General features: G+C 36.9%; 1 protein-coding gene across 3 annotated transcripts in view; it reads left to right on the forward strand.

The window, feature by feature from the left end:
* Positions 1–20,141, forward strand: part of UBE2G1 (ubiquitin conjugating enzyme E2 G1) — an 88,123-nt gene that overhangs the window by 36,743 nt on the left and 31,239 nt on the right. Inside the window, exon 2 of one of the 3 annotated variants that reach the window (XR_005721603.1) lies at positions 5,333–5,476. The exons of 1 other annotated variant lie outside the window; for it this stretch is intronic. The gene's annotated coding sequence lies outside the window, so the exon portion shown is untranslated. The remainder of the gene's footprint in view (positions 1–5,332; positions 5,477–20,141) is intronic. One more of the 3 variants, XR_005721604.1, reaches the window with a different exon arrangement.

The following is a 20,141-nucleotide window of genomic DNA, read 5'->3' on the forward strand; positions in this document are numbered from 1 at the left end:
TTGTATATTTGTTTTTTTAGTCTTAGCTAATGGTTTGAGTGAACTCTGGGAGTTGGTGATGGACAGGGAGGCCTGACGTGAGCAATTCATGGGGTCGCAAAGAGTCGGACACGACTGAGCAACTGAACTGAATGGTTTGTTTGGAATTTTTCTTCCCTTCAAAATGCAGTTCCTAGGTTTTAAACTTACTAGCTTCTGTTTTCTAATTGAGTAACTTGTAAATTTCTTTAATTACTTTATTCTACTTTTTAAAATTGACGTATAATTGATATACAGTACTTTCTGCTGTACAGCAAAGTGACTCAGTTATAAACACACACAGACGTTTTTGTTTATGTTCTTTTCCATTATGATTTATCCCATAATGGCAGTCGTGTCTGACTCTTTGCGACCCCATGGACTGTAGCCTGGAGAAGGCAATGGCACCCCAACTCCAGTACTAAAATCCCATGGATGGAGGAGCCTGGTAGGCTCAAGTCCATGGGGTCGCTAAGAGTCAGGACCGACTGAGCGACTTCACTTTCACTTTTCACTTTCGTGCATTGGAGAAGGAAATGGCAACCCACTCCAGTATTCTTGCCTGGAGAATCCCAGGGATGGGGGAGCCTGGTGGGCTGCCATCTGTGGGGTCGCACAGAGTCAGACATGACTAAAGTGACTTAGTAATAAGACTGTAGCCTACCAGGCTCCTCAGTCCATGGAATTTTCCAGGCAAGAGTACTGGAGTGGGTTGCCATTTCCTTCTCCAGGGGATCTTCCCGACTCACGGATTGAACCCAGGTCTCCCACACTGCAGGCAGGCGCTTTAGCATCTGAGCCACCAGGGAAGCCAGTTGATCCCATAACGCTGTGTATATAGTTGCCTGTGCTGTATATACAGTGTGACTAGCTCAGTCGTGTCCCACTCTTTGCAGCTGCATGGACTGTAGCCCACCAGGCTCCATGGGATTTCCCAGGCAAGAATACTGAAGTGGGTTGCCATTCCCTTCCCCAGGGCATCTTCCCCACCCAGAGATCGAACCCAGGTCTCCTGCATTGCAAGCAGATTCTTTACCACTGAGCCACTAGGGTTCTATACAGTAGGATCCTGTTATTCATCCATTCTATACGAAACTGGTTTCATCTGCTAACTCCCAAACTCCCAGTTACCCTCCTCCTTTCCTTCTCTGTTCTTTTTTTTTTTAGTTCTATTTATTTTCAAACCTTGAGTTGAATGCTTATTATTTAATTTTAGTTCTTCATTGGTTGATAGGATTTATTTAGTCTGTGGATCTTCCTCTTGAGTATAGCTTTATGTATCAAAGGTTTTTTTTTTAAATAGGTAGTTTGTATAATTGTTGTTTATTAGATAATCTGTATTAATTTTAATATCCATCTTTGAATGGAGAAGTTTAGGGAGAGATAGTACATAAATGGTCAAGTCTCCTCCCCGTAGTGGAAGAGACTTGACCATTTGTTTCATTTTCAGATTTCATGGTCTCTATTGTTTCTACTTTTGTAAATTTTTACATGTTATGGCCTAATTAGATGATCAGTTTTTATAAACTGTTACATAGGAATTTGATCACATTATATGTTCACCCATTTAATCTGTTTGATTTTTAAGAACTGAAATGGTGATTGCCTTCTACTATATATCCATGTATATGTGTATATGATGTTGGGATTGAGAGAGAGAAGGTTTGGTGTATATAGTTTTATATCTTCTTTATAGATTGTAATCTTAAGCGTTCTGAAAAGTGACCATTTTTGCTACCTTAATGTTCTGCGTTGAATCCAGTTGATGAGTGTTTATACTTGTCTGGTATACTTCTAACCTTTTACTGTTAACCTCTCCAAGTTCTTGTTTTAGATTTGTATCATGTAGACTTCATGTAGTTGGATAAAGAAAGGTTAGTTTTTTGAGACCCAATCTGAGATGCTTTTAGTCATTTACATTAATGTTGTATGTTTGGTTTTGCTTCTTTAATACTGTTCATTGCCTATCTTTTTGTTGAGTTTTCTTTTTTCTTCCTTAAACTACATGGCTTCTTTTCTTTCCTTTCTCTCATTTTGGCAGTTGTATACTGTATTTTATTATGTCTGAGGTACCGTTGATTGTAGGATGCCTTATTTAGACAACCATTAACATGGTTAAACTCTGTCAAAGAAACTGTGACCTGACATTGATTGTAATATGCATGCTGATTTCAGATATTGTAAAATGTGAAAAAATACATCTTAGGATAGAGGAAATACGGTAGTTTATAGTTCTGTGTCTATTATAAAGCTGTAGCTTTAATATACTTAAATCTATTATGTTTATCAAATCGATTTTTCTATTTGAGGAATGGTTGTTTAAATACTCTATTCTCAGGATTCTTGTATGTTTAAAAATGTTGGTGGCTTTCACAAATGAAGTTATATTTTGGCTGGTTATAGAATTTTTGAGCTATGTTACCTTCCCCTTAATACTCAGTAGACATTATTCCATTATCTTCTGGCATCTCGGGTTACTCTAGAGAAGTCTGGGGCCAGCCTGACTTTTTTTTTCCCTTTGTAGGTGACCTACTTCTTCCTGGGTATTGGTAGAATTCTTTCTTTATCCTTGAAGTTCAGTAACTTCATCAGGATATATCTCGGTCTTGGTGTGATTCTCTATTACATTTTCCTGTTTATGGTAAGCCATTTCAATCTGTGACTCAGGAATATTTTCTTATATATTTTGTAATATGCTTTCATTTTTATTTTTCTTTCCTCAAAGGACATCAGTTTTATCATAGTGCACCTTCATTTCCTGTCTTTTGTGTTTTCCTGTCTTTTGTATTTTCCTGCCTTTTGTGTTATTTTTCTAAATGCTTCCTTTGTTCTCTTCTGCTGTGTTCTAGGAAATTTTCTTGAGATTATCTTTCATTTCATAAATTTGTTTTTATTAATATCAGGTCCTTTATACGATGGAGTTTTCATTGTGTCAGTGGCTTGTGTACTTTATTCAGTTTTATTTATTTATATCTGTGAGCTCCCCTTGCAACTTGTCTTATTTCCCTCTTTCAAAAAGCCTTTACTTCTTGTGGTAAAAGCAAGTAAAACCACCTTGTTTTTTGAGAAGATGGATGGGTAAAACCAGTTGCAAAGCAGCTAATACCAAAATTTATTCTCAACACAAAAAACGAGTGATTAGTGAAATTGTTTTATCAAGACATGCTGTTAAATGAGCTTTATTAATGGCATGAAATATGGAAAGAGCATTATTCATTTGCAGGCTCAAAGACGTTTCTTTTTGCAGTTGGATAAGCTGCTTTTGTGCTCAGTAGAAATCTGTTGTACCATGTGTGCTTTTGCGTGTGTGAGGGAAAAGTGTTCGAGGATTTTTCTTATTAATCATTGAAAACCTGTTGAAGATTTTTTTCTTCAGTCAGTGAGTTGTAATGTAGACTAGAGAAAAATTCACTGGAAAAGAAAATCATGAGTGACAGGCTCTGTCATCTGTATGTGCCACAGTGAAGACCTGCTGCGTGAGTGTTGTGGGAATGCTAACTTGCTCTTTCTTTTATTCTGAAGAAATGAAGGTGATCAACAGTGTCCCCTTGGTCTCCATTTGGGGTTGAAGGAAACAGTGAAAATTGGGAACATGTGCAAATTGTGATTACTCGAGCATGAGACGTTCCCTGTGACTCATTAAGAAAATGTACAAGACTTGCTCACTTTCAAGTGTCTTTGTTGTTTAGAGAGTAGGTTCTCCCCCAACCCTTTTTTAAAAAAAATCACACCTGAGATACCAGCATTTTTATTGTTACTGTTGATGTTAACAAAAGTTATTTCAATTATTTCAGCGGACTTGCACAGTCAGTATGACTCAGTATGCCAGCAACATACTCAGTATTGTGAATGACTTTACTACTTCAGAGTCTGCTGCTGCTAAGTCGCTTCAGTTGTGTCCGACTCTGTGCAACCCCATAGACGGCAGCCCGCCAGGCTCCCCCGTCCCTGGGATTCTCCAGGCAAGAACACTGGAGTGGGTTGCCATTTCCTTCTCCAATGCATGAAAGTGAAAAGTGAAAGAAGTCGCTCAGTCGTGTTCGACTCTTAGCGATCCCATGGACTGCAGCCTACCAGGCTCCTCTGTCCATGGGATTTTCCAGGAAAGAGTACTGGAGTGGGGTGCCATTGCCTTCTCCGCTTCAGAGTCTAAATCATAGCTTATCCTTATAATTGAAATTATCAGAACATCTTAAAGGTTCCAGACTGTTGTGCTTGATTGCCACAATAGTGTGGTATCTTCATAAGATGATACATATGTTTTAACTAATCTATTCATTCAAATTTACAGAGGATCTGCTACATGCCAGGAGCTGTAACAGGTGCTGGACTACTGCAGTAAACAGATAAGAATCCATGTTCTTTTAGAGCATGCATTCTTGTGGAAGTGGGGGAGATAAATTTAGGAGAAAGTTGTATGTTCTGGGAGAAGTAAAATGGAATAAAGTAGGAAGTATGAAGACTATAAGGGGATAATAATATAATAAGGAATAAGGGGATAAAATAGGGACTACAGCATAAGAGTGTGGGGATTATAATTTAAACTAGGATGACGTTTGAGTAATTGAATTAGCTGCGGATGGGAATTGTCCAGAGGCTACAGCAAACACAAAGGCCCTGAAGTAGAGATAGACTTGAATGTTGAGGAAGACAAGGAGAGCAGTTAGCCAAATGAAGGCAGAAAGTTGAATAATTCTAAAGGATCTTTTAGGCCATTATGCAGGCTGTTCATTAGCCTGAGCCAGAACTCAAAGCCGTTGGAGTTGTGACATGATCAGAATTCACAGTTCAGCAGGACCCTCTGGATGCTGGATTGAGAATAGACAACAAGAAGGAGACACCTCACAGTACCCTGGTAAACGCTCTAAAGTAAACATTTATAACTGAACTGAAAGCGTCATCAATAATATCCCTATTTTATTTTCCCTTTTTATTAGGAAAAAGAAACGTTATTTATGTCCCACTAGATCTGTTTCATGACTGTATAACTTATAGTGGAAAAACACTGCTAAATGAGATGCAGCCTCTCCCTTGGTGGGAAGCAAGTAGAAGTAGGGTGTTGCATATTAAAGGAAAATGAACAAAGTATAAAGTGGAAAAGGATGAAAACTTAAAATCAATACTCTATCCACACTTAGCTTAAAAAATCAAGTAATCAAATATCAGTGATAGCAAAGGCCTAATAACGAAGAGCCCCACTCCCCCAGAGGCAACGACTTTGAAAGAAACTTTTTTGGTTCAGATTTCCTGGGGCTTCTCTCCATGTTCTAAATAATATGCTTATAGTGTTTATTTTTTGGTTTATCAACTTTAGACGTTCTCTGTTGACTTCTTGCTATGACAGATGTTTTCAGTCCCACTTCTCACTGCTGACCTTCCTCGTACGACGGCCACAGAGCTGGCGCCTCTCTGGGGTTCTGCCCAGAAGATTAGCCTTCCTCGGCCGCTGCTCCCCTCTGTGAGTACTCTGCTCGTCTCCCTCCACTGTGCCTAACAGTTCTCATTCCTCCATCCGTTCTCCATCTTTTCAGAACCATGGGCAATCCACCTAGGTGTTTTTAAAATACCTTTAAAAAGTGTACTTTTACTATAAAACTAAACAAAAGGTTATTTTAAAATTTCTTTAGAGAAGTTTATTCAGTTAAGTAAAGGAGAAAGGATAAACACTTGCTCACGCTGGCACCTTGAGCTGGAAACTAGATTAGAGGTAGAGGTTTAGGTCAAATTTTTTGGCCTCATTTTTTAAAATACATGTAGTGTATGTGTTTTTAAGAGATGTACTTAACAATATTTTATCTTTCAAAAACAAATTATAAATATTTTCCTATGTGGGGAAACACTTTTTCAAAGTATTTAAAATTGATATTTAGCATTCTTTCATATGTAAATACCATAGGATTCCCCGAATTTTTGACTTTAGGTTGTTGTTGTATTACAAATTATTTAAATTATAGCTAATGCTGCTGTGGATTTTCCCTATGAAAAAATGTTTATACATAATCTTTTTATTATTTCTCTTAGATAAATATATAGATGCAGTCATTGCTGAATCAAAGAAGATAAACATTTTTTTGGGTTCTTTTTTTTCTGTTTTGTTGGGATGGAATAGATATACAGTGCTGTGTAAGTTTAAGGTATATAGCATAATGACTTAACTGTGTTGTGAAATGCTTACTACAGTAAAAATAGTTAACGTTCATCATGTTACACAGTTACTCCAGTTTTTTTCCCTTGTGATGAGGGCTTCTGGGATTTACTGTTTTAGCAACTTTCGGAAGTACGCCATACAGCGGTGTTAGCTGCAGCCATTGTGCTGTACATTATACCCCCAGTGCTTAATTCATCTTGTAACTGGAAGTTTGCATCTTTTTGAGGTTCTTAACATATATCACACCTAGAAGGTAATAGTCCCACTATCACTGTATTAAAATTCCATTTTTTGTTATGTTCTTACTATTAGAGACTTCTAAAAAAGGCTTGATTCTGCTAGGTAAAAAGAATATTTTTATTTTAAAAACTTCCAATAAAATCGAATGCTTCTTGACAGTTTTGAATTGTATGTGTGGAGAGAAGGAGAGCCTTGTTTTAAAGGTTTGTAAGAGTAGTTGTTTGTCTTTCTTTTTTTGACCACACTGAATGGCTTGCAGGATCTTAGTTCCCCAACCAGGGGTTGAACCCAGGCCCTGGAAGAGAAAAGTGTGGAGTCCTGACCATTGGACCACTGGGGAATTCCCAATGCCTTTGTAAATTTTCATGGTGCTCTTTTTCAGTTGTTCAATTAATTAGGCTTTCTTTGTGTTTTCTTTGACACTTAGAATATTTCCTGTTCCTAAAGTCAGATAAGACTGGAAAATTTGAAGATAGCTCTGAAATGGGTGGGGTTGGGGGGGAGAAACTTTTGAAAACAGTCGATGAGAAACACTTGGCCTTCAGCTTGTATTGAGAAAAATCTATCATGATTTAGATTTCGAATTGTTGCTGCTTCTAAATATGATCAGTTGCCTTGTGCTATAAAATGTTAAATTATTAAATCTGTCCATCAAAGGACAGCATATATATGAGATGTTATTAGTCCTAGTAATTCTGTGCTTGGATAATCTGGCTAAACTAGGCTTTCCACAAAGGGCATAATGCTTAAGCTTTCTTTTAGTGAGTCATGGAATGTTACCAGGGAATTTGTCACTATTTGGCATAATTCCATTAGGAACTTATGCTGGCAATAGTTTAGTCCTTTTTGGGGAAAAATTAATTTCATTTTAGATAGAACTTTACTGACTTTTTAAGCTATTTATAAGTAGCATTGTAACATTTTATAAAACAAAATTTTTTTTGTAAAAAAGCCTGTAAAAAAGCCTAAATGGCAGTGGACCAGACTTCATAGTAAAAGTTATATTAGGAAAAGAAAGATTGGTTTATGAATTGACTACAGAAGATAGATCAGTGTTATTTTTCAAGGAATCCCTGTTTTCTGGGATTATTGAAATCCTTAATCATTATAAAAATGCCTTGAATTTTCATGAATCTTTAAGCTATAGAAATTCCTATTCATGAGAAGTGGATTAATTGGGGAGAGAGACAAAATGTCAGTCTCTTTTCACCCAAAAGCTATTACTTACGGTTTTGTTGTATTTTTTCTTCCAACCTTTTTAATATATTTCATCATAATCATGTGTTACTGTACTTAGTAATATAAATATTTTTCATTTTACTTCACTTTCATTTTTAATGTGGCATTAGAGCCCTGCGGGAGACCTGGGTTTGATCCCTGGGTTGGGAAGATCCCCTGGAGAAGGGAACTGCTATCCACTCCAGTATTCTGGCATGGAGAATTCCATGGACTGTATAGTCCATGAGGTCATAAAGAGTTGGACATGACTGAGCGACCTTCACTTTCACAGCCCACCCACTGGCAGTCACATAATTTTTTGTTTAGACTATGTTTTGAAAAAATTTAGTTAAATTCTACTTTTTCACATAGGTGCTTAGATTTCCTTTATAAATTTGAGTAAATGTATTAGTGGTTTCAGAGCTGTCTCACAGATTCTTTACTTCAAGCAGATAACTGTAGCAGGAGGTGGTGGTGGGGACGGGGAGCCAGTGACGTAGAGGAATGAAACTGGAAGCAAAGAAGCATCCTTTTATCTTGTTTCATCCTCTTCCCCTCTCTCCAGTAGTCTGGGTGCAGGGCATTGAATTCAGATCACAATCTTTAGCTTTACTGTACTCTTGTTAGCTAAATATTTGTTAATTCTCTTGGCATTTATTATGCTCATCAGAGCTTTTCGATATGTGTAAGGTACTAAAGTGCTTTGCCCCCAAAACCAAAAAATCAGTATATCAGTATTTTGAAGAACGTAAAATAGTTGCAACATGTATATTTATTTAAGTAATTTGTGAAAAGTATTTCTATTTTTTTTTTAATTTAAATGAAGACTAGTTTATCTTCCTGTTCTAGTTCTCAGTTGGGAGAACCAGACTAGTCGTTACTTTTCTAGTCTAGGCCTCAAGTTCCCACTCCATTAAAAATGATGACTTGCAATTTGATATCCCTCACAAACCTACGAAGTCTGTTTGGTGATCCATTTGGAGTTGTTTTTCATATATATGTTGTTAACAGTGAGAATGAGGGTTTTGGCTTACTTGAACCTCACGCAGACTGAAATGGCCCTTCATTTAGGAGAAGCTCCACAGAAAACAAGGGAGAAGGGGTTCACACAAAGGAAAAGAAGGGCAGGTTTGTTTCCAAAGGTCACATATTAAGACAAGGATGGCAGATGTCTTTCATCTTGTGTTTTTTTGGCTGGAGTGGCTCCTGAATACTGTATTAAGAAAATTTGGGTTCCATGATTGGTTGTTAGTAGTTCCTTCCTTGAATGTGGATCACATCCAAGGTGTGAGAGTGATTAAGAACAATGGTATCCTCAATCTGTACACAGGGATCTGTCACACAAAGTGGTTAAGAGGATGATTGATTTCTATTTGAGGTGTTCCACGTTGATCTCATTTGTATATTTGGACTTTTTTGTGTTGTGATAAAATATGCATAACATAAAATTGACCATTGAAACCATTTTTAAGTGTATAGTTCAGTGGCATTGAGTTTATGCACACCATTTAGTTACCATCCCCACTGTTTCCACAACCTTTTCATCATCTCCAATTGAAAAAACTCTGTGCCCACCAAACAATGTAACCCATTCTTGGCCTTCCACTAGCCCCTAGTAACCACCATTGTACTTTCTGTCTCTGAGTTTGTCTACTCCAGAAACCTTGTAAGAATCACAAATAATGTGTCCTTTTGTGTCTGGCTGTCTCACCTTGATCTTTTCCAGGTTCATCTGTATTGTAGCATATTTTCAGAACTTCTTTTTTTTAAGGCTGATACTCCAGTGATTATGTATATAATACATGTTGGTGTTCCCTCTCCTTTTGGCTTTACTATCCAAGTAATTTTGTTGCCAAATCTAATGTCATGAAGATTTCCCTCTGTGTTTTCTCCTGAGAATTTTAGAGTTTTAGCTTTAGGTCTTTGATTCATTTTGAATTAATTTTTTGCATCTAGTGTGTGGAAAGAGTCCAGTTTCGTTTTTCTGCAGGTGGATATCCAAATTTCCCCAACACCACTGGTTGGAAAGACTGCCCTTTCCGCATTGAATGGCCTTGACACCCTTGGCGAAAGTCATTTGACTATGTATGCAAGGGGTTTTTTTCCTGAGCGCATATTTTATTCTATTGATCTCTTTGTGTTTTTATGCCAGTACTGCACTGTTTTGATTATGACAGCTTTGTATAAGTTTTGAAATTAGAAAATAGAAGTCCTCCAGCTTTGTTCTTCTTTAAGATTGTTTGAGGAAAAGATTCAGTTGTTCAAAGGTTTCTCTCTTTTTGAAATGTAAAAGTTCTCAATCTGTTTCTAATGTTTGTCTTTTTTATTCTTAAACTGTATAGTCACATCTATAGAACAGTGTATTTTGTGTGTGATGCAATATAAAACATGCATGGTTTAAAGGGTTGTTATAAAGCAAGGTGTAGCTACTACCTCGGTGAAGAAATAGTTGTGTATAGTTTTAAAAACAATTAAACCGAGCATGGCCAATAAGTGATTCTGTCAGCTGAAGTCAGAAAACAGAACCGTGTTTCTCAGGGTGTACTAGGAAGAATACTGCACTGGGGGTGTGTATGTAGGGAATTGGAGCCCTGGGGACACAGTCGGACAGGATTTCCTAGAGCCTGGTGGTGTAGGGAGAGTAGGGAATCTTTGAGGGTCTAAATCTGAAAATACTAAATTTGTAGTTTGTTTTGTCCAAGATTAAGAGGGAATGGGATTAAGAGTAATGTAGCTAGAAAGCAGTGCCTATTAAAGCTGAGTCATAATGTAATAAGAGTTGAAGCTATTTTGAAACAGAGTAAGTTGATCTGGTTGGAACACTAATGACTACTGTCAAAACACCAAGCTCTTTACATAATCAAAGTCAAGTGTGGTTGTGTATCCAGTTGGATAGCCTAGATTTAAATGTCATTTTGGCAAACTGTAATGATAAGTACTTAACAGTTATTAAATATGTTTAGTATGGTTCTTATTTAAAACTACATGGTTTATATTCAGGGTTCATATGCTTTAGCTTTCTTTTTAGAAGTTTTTGTTTCTTTCCTCCCACAAATAAATGGCTCCCTTTGAACCCCTTAAATTACAGTTGAGCTATAAGGACAAACAGAATTCATATCTAAATTGGGGCAAATTCACTAATAGAAAAATACTAGGGAGCACAGATGAGAAGGTTAATTTACATTCCTGATTTGGTAAGGTTTATAGGAGGATCTGGGGGCTTCCTAAGTGGCACAGTGGTAAAGAATCCGCTTGCCAGTGCAGGAGGTGCAAGAGACGTGGGTTTGATCCCGGAGTTGGGAAGATCCCTTGAAGTAGGAAATGGCAACCTGCTCCAGTATTCTTGTCTGGAAAATCCCATGGACAGAGGAACCTGGTGGGCTACAGTCCGTGGGGTTACAAAGAGCACATCTTAGGTAAAGGGTTGAGGAGGTGTTTAAGGCATGATGGTGAGATATCAGAAAGTGAATTAATAGCAGTTTATCACTGCTGCTTCCACATAATCACACCTGTTATTCTCCTTTCTGGAAGAAAGCTCGGAATGGAACTGAATAGCCTGCTGTTTTGTTTTCCCCCCTATGGCAAGGATATGGGGCGGGGGATTGGGCCTACTTAGAGACAATAGAAGAATTAGAAATCATGCTGTTTTAATATGCATTTGTGACTTAGAACGTCTGACATTTAATGTTAACAATTCCAGTTTTTACTTTGTGCATTGCTGTTTTTGTGTCCATAATATAAATCTACTTATGTGCACTAAAGGCAAATTAAAGCTTGGTCATATGTTAGTAATTTCCCCCTGTCATTCAAGTAGCTACATTTCTATGTAGACAAAGCTGTCATTCTTATTTTTATGACTTCTTTTTGGTGGGGGCACACCATGCCACATGTGGTATCTTAGTTCACTGACCAGGGATCAAACCCACACCCTCTGTAGTGGAATTGTGGAGTCTTTAACCATTGAACTGCCAGGGAAGTCCCCTTCTATGACTTCAGTGATTCATGTCTTGCTTAGTCCAACCAAAAAAAAAAATTTTTTTTTTGTTAAACTAAGTTATTTTGGTAATATTTACATTATATAGAAATATGATATAAGTCTTAGATTTATTCTCCTCGCCCCTTATGGATAATTCTATAAATTCCCAAAGAGCTTCCTTTTCTCTAGCATGATCTAGCAATCTGTTTATTCTGGTACATATCCCTCTTTGTTTTAGTTATGCTGTTGTAAAAATTGTAAAGCTTTCTGATTCATTTTGAGCCTGTGTCCAATATCAAAATCTGACAGCACACAGAAATACTCTGGACCAATCCCAGTTATAGATGCCAATGTCTTCTAATACATGAAGGGAGAAACAGTCCCATGATTGTGGATCACTAATAATATATGTTGAAAATGCATTTGAAAAAATTTGGCTTCCATCCTTTACCCTTAAAAACAAACCAGGTTAGGACACTGGTCCAGTGGTTAGGACTTCATACTTCCTGTGCTTACCTGTTCTTCATTTATGAGGAAGACTATGAAAGGATTTTCTGCTTAGAGTACAAGTAAGCACAAGATGGATATGAATTTTCATAATTAAAAACTAAATTTGACTAAGCTATCAATCATTCAGATTGATAACACTAATATGTAGATTTTTTAAGTGTGACAAAATTGAGGACACAGCAAGAGAATTTTTGACTTTTGCATGCTAGCATATAATAAGATTTGTATAATGAATCATTAACTTCTTACTTAAGTAAATGATGAGAGTTTGACTGTTGTAAGTATCAGGTGCATTTGGCCCTGAAATATCACACAGTCTTGTAACTTTGTGTTTAGAGTTTATCCTAGAAAGGAGATGGCAAGGGGACACCACATGATTCAATCAGTGTATTTTTCTAACCTTCATCAGATGGCATATGCCAGTGCATCTCATTTCTCTAAGCCATTGGGATGCAGTTAAGTCAAACCATTAGTTAGCATGGGAAACATTTTCTGTTCTTTAGAGGCCAGCTCTTTGCTTAGATTGCTGTGATAACTACTTAAACTTTCCATCTAGATGGTCAGTGGCCATTTGCTTCTAGTCTTGGTGCTTCTTTCTTTTTCATTTTCTGGGTTTAAGTCCGTTTTTTTTTTTTCCCTAAGTCCACTTTTTCCTTGTATTGTTTTAGGGATGTGTTCTTCATGCAGTTAGAAATAGCCTGTTTTACTGTCTCTCAGTCACTTTATCTGAGTTTTATTTAATTTTTGTTTTTTAAGTTTCTATCATAAGCTCGCTCAGTCGTGTCTGACTCTTTGTGGCCCAGCAGACTCTTCTGTCCATGGGATTTCTCAGGCAAGAGTACCAGATTGGATTGCCATTTGCTTCTCTAGGGGATCTTCCTGATGCAGGGATCAAACCCAAATCTCCTGTGCCTTCTGCCTTGCAGCCAGATTCTTTACCCCCTGCCATTCACAAACTACTGGAGACTTTGAAATACTTCTTTGAGCGTGTAGGCAAAGTTAACTTTTATTAAAGAAAAGGCTCATTGCCAATAAACTCTTATTTTCTCTTTACCTAAAACAAGCTTTCCCAATCATAAAAATCAGTATTATAGAAAATTTGTAGAAATGTAGGGAGTTTAATTTTTAATATTGGGATACTTTCTTTCTATGTGCTCTGTAGCCAATTTAGAAATTTATCTATGTGTATAACAAATAAAAAAATGGAACTATCAATTTGGGTGCTTTTCTTGGTAGATTTCAGGTGAGTCAAACACTTTATAAGGAAATGCTGTTACATACAAATATGAAACCAAAGTCAGAATTCAGTGCCATAGTGGAAAGAAGCAGTGAATTTAGATTTCAATGACCTTAAAGTCCAAGATCTACCAATGGGTGGGTTTTAACTCTTGGGGGAAAAGTGGATTATTTAATAACATGCCTTGGAACAACTGGTTTATCATAGTGGGGATAGGTGGAGGGGAAAATGATTGATGTGTTTATGTTTACATGAATTATAAAAGGGTCGGGATAGTTTCTGAGTGCTAACTTACCGTGTGCCAAGCGAAGTGTAGACAGTGTTATCCTCACTTTACACATGAGGAACCTGGCTGTGCTCAAACAGTTGGCCAAGAATTGAAATTAAAGATAGAATCATAAAGTAAAACTTATCGAGAATATTATTTTAGTCTGGGCTTGAAGGGAGGGAGGCTTTTTTCTAAGCAAGACAAACCAAAGAGCTATGAAAAAGATTGACTTTTTAAAAAAACTTGCACTCCTGGAACTTATTCTTAAATGAGAATTTAAAGAGGTAACACAAATCAAGAACATTTTAAAACAAAAATGACAGCCATAATGCTTATAAAGCTCACCCAAATCAATAAGAAAAAAGCTGAATCACTTAATATAAAAAAAAAAAAAGGCAAAGAATACAAGTAGGTAATGCATGTAGGGAGCTGTCAACAGGAAAAGGATAATAACCAAGGTTGTAGAGAAATACATACCTATAGCGTTTCTGGAAATATAAATTGAACTTTTGATGGATGATATGTATCTTCCTTTGACTCACAATTCGACTTACAGGAGCTTAGATTCTAGGTAGTACTTCCACAGATGTACAGGACAGTACAGAAATGTTTTATGGCAGTATTATAAATGAATGAAGGGGGCAGAAACTGTCTAATGTTCATAGTATACTTGAGTGACTAAGGTATAAAATGATACCTCATTTTCTGTACTATGTGGCATAAATTTTTAATTAAGTTGGTTACATTTGACTAAAAAAAAACTAAGATACTATTATACACATGATTGATCTGTGTTACTAAAAACATGTTTTTTACTGCCAGAAAGAATTCCTGAAAGGGTTCTGAAGCTGAGAGAAGAAAATTCCACAAACCTCTAAATAGTTTTGAGTCCCTTTTAGTATAACCCATTGACTTATTGATGAGCCAGGATGAGGGAAGAAACAATACATATATACACATCCCATGTATTGATATAAGGAGCAGGGCGGTTTACCTAGTTTTACACAAAACACATAGATAAGGTGATAGGAACTGTTAGAAACCTTAATTTACTTTGAGTAGTACTTAAGGAAATCAGCATGGAGTGAAGTAGTTAATGATTCTCACCCCCAGCTGGTGGCAGAGTGAACAGATTACCCCATTCCTCTATCTCCGGGGGTGATCATACCCTACCAGCCCTGCTGAGAATGTTGTAGTCTCTGTGTAATGTGGTTTGAGAGTAAAGGAAAGCTAGGAACTACTGCTATACAGAAAGTATTAGAGGCGAAACTGCCTAGAGACCAACTGGGATGTAAGCTTAAAAATATGACTCTCTGAATAGAGAAAAGGGTACTCTTAGCAAGAGGAATTGAACTAGGTAAGTTTAGACAGTGTTTTAGAAACATAAAGTAAGTTTAGACATAAAGAAAGCTGAGTGCCGAAGAATTGATGCTTTTGAACTGTGGTGTTGGAGAAGCCTTGAGAATCCGTTGGACTATGAGGAGATCCAGCCATTCAATCCTAAAGGGAGTCAGTCCTGAATATTCATTGGAAGGACTGATGCTGAAGCTGAAGCTGCAATACTTTGGCCACCTGATGCGAAGAACTGACTCACTGGAAAAGACCCTGATGCTGGGAAAGATTGAAGGCAGGAGGAGAAGGGGACGACAGAGGATGAGATGGTTGGATGGCATCACCCGACTTGATGGACGTGAGTTTGAGCAAGCTCTGGCAGTTGGTGATGGACAGGGAAGCCTGGCATGTTGCAGTCCATGGGGTCGCAAAGAGTCAGATACAACTGAGCAACTGAACTGAAGTTTAGACAAAACAGGAAATTTGATGCTTAATTTATGGAAGAGGGCAGGAGTGGTACCAGGTTTAAGGAACTAGAATTCTGTTAGGACCTTTCTCCTTGTTGCTTGCTTTTGTTCATTTTCGTGTATCTGCTTTCTCCTTGGGATCTGAGCTGTGGGCCTGCCCCATGGATTGGAGTTCCTTTTGTTAAATGCCGATTTGAAAAGTTCTCAGTAAGATCTTATTCTCTTGGCGTGTCAGGTATTCCTTCACTCATTTGTATGTCCCAGTGGTGTGGTGTACAGAGTAAACTGGTATAGAACAAGCAACAGCGAAACAAGTAGTTGTGTGTGATATTCAGGGGTAGGTAGTATTTCCCAAAAGAAGTACTTAAGGTATGGCTTGTTCTTGACATTCTGAAGAACACTATATTCATTTTATAGCCTATAGTCTAATGAGCAATTTTAAAGGAGAAAAACAGACACTTGACATTTGTTGTACTCTAAGGGGGACGGTCTTGCAGTATTGCTCCTCTGTCCTCCAGCACTGCCACGGGATTTACTGTACTGACGAGCAAAAGGACACTCAAAAAAGAGTCATGACGTGTTTAAGACGCTAAGGATAGTGAGAGAGTTGGCATTCAAACCCAGGTGTTACTGACATAATACCATGCTCTGTGCTCAAACTGTGGCCTGTGTTTTCTCTTGTGAGATGAAATTCACATGCCTCTCCTCTCACCTCTGCATCGTGTCTTTATCAACTTATTTCTAAAAAATAAATGAGAAGTTTATATAAAACAATAGACTATAGTTGTAGTGTCAGGGCCTAACAATTTATGCCCGGTGGGGAATTCCTGCCATAGTAAATCTTGGCAGGGACATATGAGACAGCTGTTGTATTTAAGCACAAGCAACGCCATATTTAGGACCTACTGTTGAAGAGCCCTTAGATAATAAGTGTTTGAAGAGGATGTAAGCAAGGTGAAACATTGCAGGTAGCAGAACTTCCCAAAGTGCTATTTTAGGAGTGTGGTCCGGAATTCTGCCCAGCAAATCCTTTTAGAAGCATATTGCCAAATATTTGCAAGCTAGGATGTCTGGGCTCTTCTGCTCATCTGCTCCATATTCCTTATGTGCTTGAGGCACAGTAAAAGAAATTCATCTAGGCTGAAAATGTTTTTGATTAGGAAATCAGCTTGCCTTATCTAGCCCTAGCCTAGGACATAGTGTAAAGAAAAAAATTCTAATTTTAAGCAAATTTTTAAAGTTTACCAGAAATCTGTTAAGTTGATTTAATTGATGCATTTATAAAATCTTTAAAGGAAATATGAGCAAACCTTTGGTTGTTTGCTGATAACATTACTTTTTTCAGTATTGATTACTTAATGGAAGTTTGCAAGACCAGGAATATTTTCCCAGTTAATTCTGGTAACTAGCTTTCTGGCGATATGTGTGTTTTAAAGTAATGTAGCAATTTATTTATTCATCTGATAATGAGGTCAAAATTATTTTGACAAACCATCTCAGTACTTAGGAGTAATTAGATAGTGTCTGGATAAAAGTTTCTATCTGAGACTTCAACAGTTTGAAAGGAAGCCAGTGTAAAAATAGTCACTTTACAGAAATGCACCTTACAACCAGCTGTGTGTTATATAAATAACCTTGACAGGAATGTACATTCCCAGGAGCAGAAGACCACAACCATCAAGACACAAAGGAACGTCATTGCTACGCTATAAATATGTTTGGCTTTGTAACTTAACTTAGTCAACTATTGGTCTTGGCAAAGTGTATTTACGATTAAAGTAGGTTATTTTTTCTTAATAGCCAAGTATAGAATGACATATACTTGGGCCTTTGAATGTTGTTATCCTGAGATACCTTGTATTTTTGATAAAGCCCAGTGAAGGTTTATTTTCACATGATTGACAGAATATTGTAAACCATTATTTTAGACTACATTAAGACTGTCTGTTTAGCATTTGAAAAAAAACTTTTATGGAGAAAAAAATTTAAGAATATAATAACACCAAAGTAGACTGACTGTACAGTGAACCTGCATGTGTTTACCTAGACTCAACAGTTACTTGGTCACAACCAGTCTTGTTTTATCTGTCTCTGCCCACTCCCTTGTGATTTTGAAGCGCAACCCAAACGCCATCATCATTTGTCTGTAAATGTTTCAGTAACTCTAAAGATTTCGGTACCTCCTAGAAAAGAGGGAGTAAAAAACCATGTGGCATGACCACACTTGGAAAAATTAACACAGTTTAATATTGTTAGATGTAGTAGCCTCTAAATCTGTGCATGCGTCATACAGTTTTAAAAGTCTGAGTTCAGTCCTCTCTCGTTGTTTCTTGCAGTATACTTATTGAGGATTCTAGACCTTGCCTTTTAGAATTTCCCAAAGTATAGATTTTGCTAATTGTATCTTAGGAATATTCTTAAACATATTTCTCTGTGTTTTCTATAAATTGGTAATTGTGTCTAGGGGTTCTGGTTTGTGAGTCAGGTGAGATCACTTCATAAGTGGTGGCTTACTTATCAGGAGGCATGTTAATGTCTGCTTGTCCTTTCTAAAATGCCTAGGTTAAAATAACAAAATGGCAAGGTTTCAGTAAGTTTTCATTTTTTAACTGGACTGTCTCTGTAGGGAGAGATACCTCATTTGATCAAATAGTAGTTACTGTTTGATTTCCTGACAATGCTATTTGTAGAGAAAAGGAAGAATAAATCTTGTGTATGTGTGTTTTTTTTTAAGGGAAAAAAATGGTTTTCAAAATAACAAAATGGTGTATTAGCATCCTATACTGGGATCAGTCAATTTGAGTCCTTTTAACATGACCATAGTATTACTTGATAGCTTCCTTTTTATCTGATATGAAAGTTGAGCCTGGAACACTTCCTGCCCCAGGCCTGGAATCACCCATTTTTCTGAAGAGCCTTGCTCCATTTAAGTGTAGCTCATATATGGAGACTATATTCTGGGCACTAGGGACACTCATTGCTGCAAAGTTGGTCATTTTTCTTGACTGTTTTAGTGGACAGAGCTCTGCATTTTTAAAGCTTTATCGTGAGTTCGTATGGATACTTCTGATTCAAATTCAGGGTTGAAGAGTTTTTACTTTTCATGTGTTTTCCTTTTTCTCTTTTAGTCTCATTCTTGAATAATTATTATATCATAGCAAGCCTGCTCATGCTTTATTTTCCACTACTTATACCTATCTAAATCATTATTTTCAAGGACATTACTTTGTCCTTGATTTCTTTTTTAATTCAAGGTTTGTAGACCATTTTGGCCCTCAGTGATTTCCAGATTCACAGCATGCATACATAACTCTCATTTAGCAATCAGCAATACTTTGGGATTTACTGAGTTTTAGAAATTGAAGTATAATATACACAAAGAAAAATGCATAAATATTATATACAGCACGCCATTACTAGCATCCCAGAATCTCTTTCTTTCTTCTTTCCATATACCACTCATTCCCCATTGAAAGAAAAAGAAGAAAAGGTGACTGTTGTCCTGATTTCTAATGTTACTGATTAGTTTTGCCTGCTTTAGAACTTTAAAATTTTGTCTGAGCATTCGTGATATGAGAAAAAGAGAGCTCTTTCTAGCTGTTTCCAACTTTACTCATGTCCAGGTAGCATCCAGAAAAAAAGTATGATTATCTTTTTCACATTCAAAACTTCTCTGTAATATCTTAGGAATCTAAGTAGAAACCCAGGCATATACACTTCTTGGTTTAAATATTTGTCTTAAGCAGGATAGATTTTTGTGTATGTTAGCAATTTCCATTTCCCCTCATTGTATTTTTACCCTTTGCATGTTTCCCCTTTCTTTTGATTAACAGGAAATCTATTTGTATTAGGGATATTAGACTTTTACCTATTGTGCTGTAAATATTCTCTCCCAGTCTCTCATTTGTATTTAAACTTAATTGCTCTAGTGAATTTAAAATACCTTGTGTAGTATGTTCTGACTGTTGAGTTTTATGTTCTGCTTAGGAATGCCACCTTGAACTAAAAGTATGTTAAAAAATAAATCTGCATCTTTTTTTTTCAGCCAACTTTATTATTTATTTGTATTTGTATTCAAATACAGTATGAGGTATCCCTGTTAGCATTTAAATGTAGTAGGCTGTTTAAACATCTTTCCTTGGCCTTTCCTATTTTAAAAAGGGGATTTTGAAATGGAATTTCGCTGGAATTTCATCTACATCTGGCTACTACACTTTTCATCACAAACTTCTAGAGAAAATTATGACCCGCATTTTTTACTTCACCTTCTTTTTGTCAATTGAGTATTGTCTGCATGGCTTTACAATTACACCGAAACTACCTATGCCCAGGGCAGCCTTGCCATTCTTTGAACTGAATGCAGTAGACTGAATTTAGGCCTCCTCTTTCCTAAACACTGTGTATTTATTGTTGGCAACTTTCTCCTTGGAACGCATCTTATTTGGCTTCTTTGATCTAGCTTTTTCCTGGTTTTCTTCCTACTTTTGTCATATTTGTAGCTGTTTCTTTTTAAATCCCCCTGATATTGGTATTCTCTAGAATTCCTTCAGTTAGATTCCACAGTTCACACTTAGGCTCATCCTTGGGTGATACCATCAGTATTATGGGGTCAGTTATCAGCAATATTGTGATAACCCCCAGGTCTCTAGCTGAAATTTCTTTTGGAAACAATGTATTTATGTCCCTTAGGTATATAAAACCAAACCTATCATTTCTTTCTCTCCCTC

This window comes from Oryx dammah, unplaced genomic scaffold, assembly GCF_014754425.2.
Source record: "Oryx dammah isolate SB20612 unplaced genomic scaffold, SCBI_Odam_1.1 HiC_scaffold_8, whole genome shotgun sequence".
NCBI classification, from domain to species: domain Eukaryota; kingdom Metazoa; phylum Chordata; class Mammalia; order Artiodactyla; family Bovidae; genus Oryx; species Oryx dammah.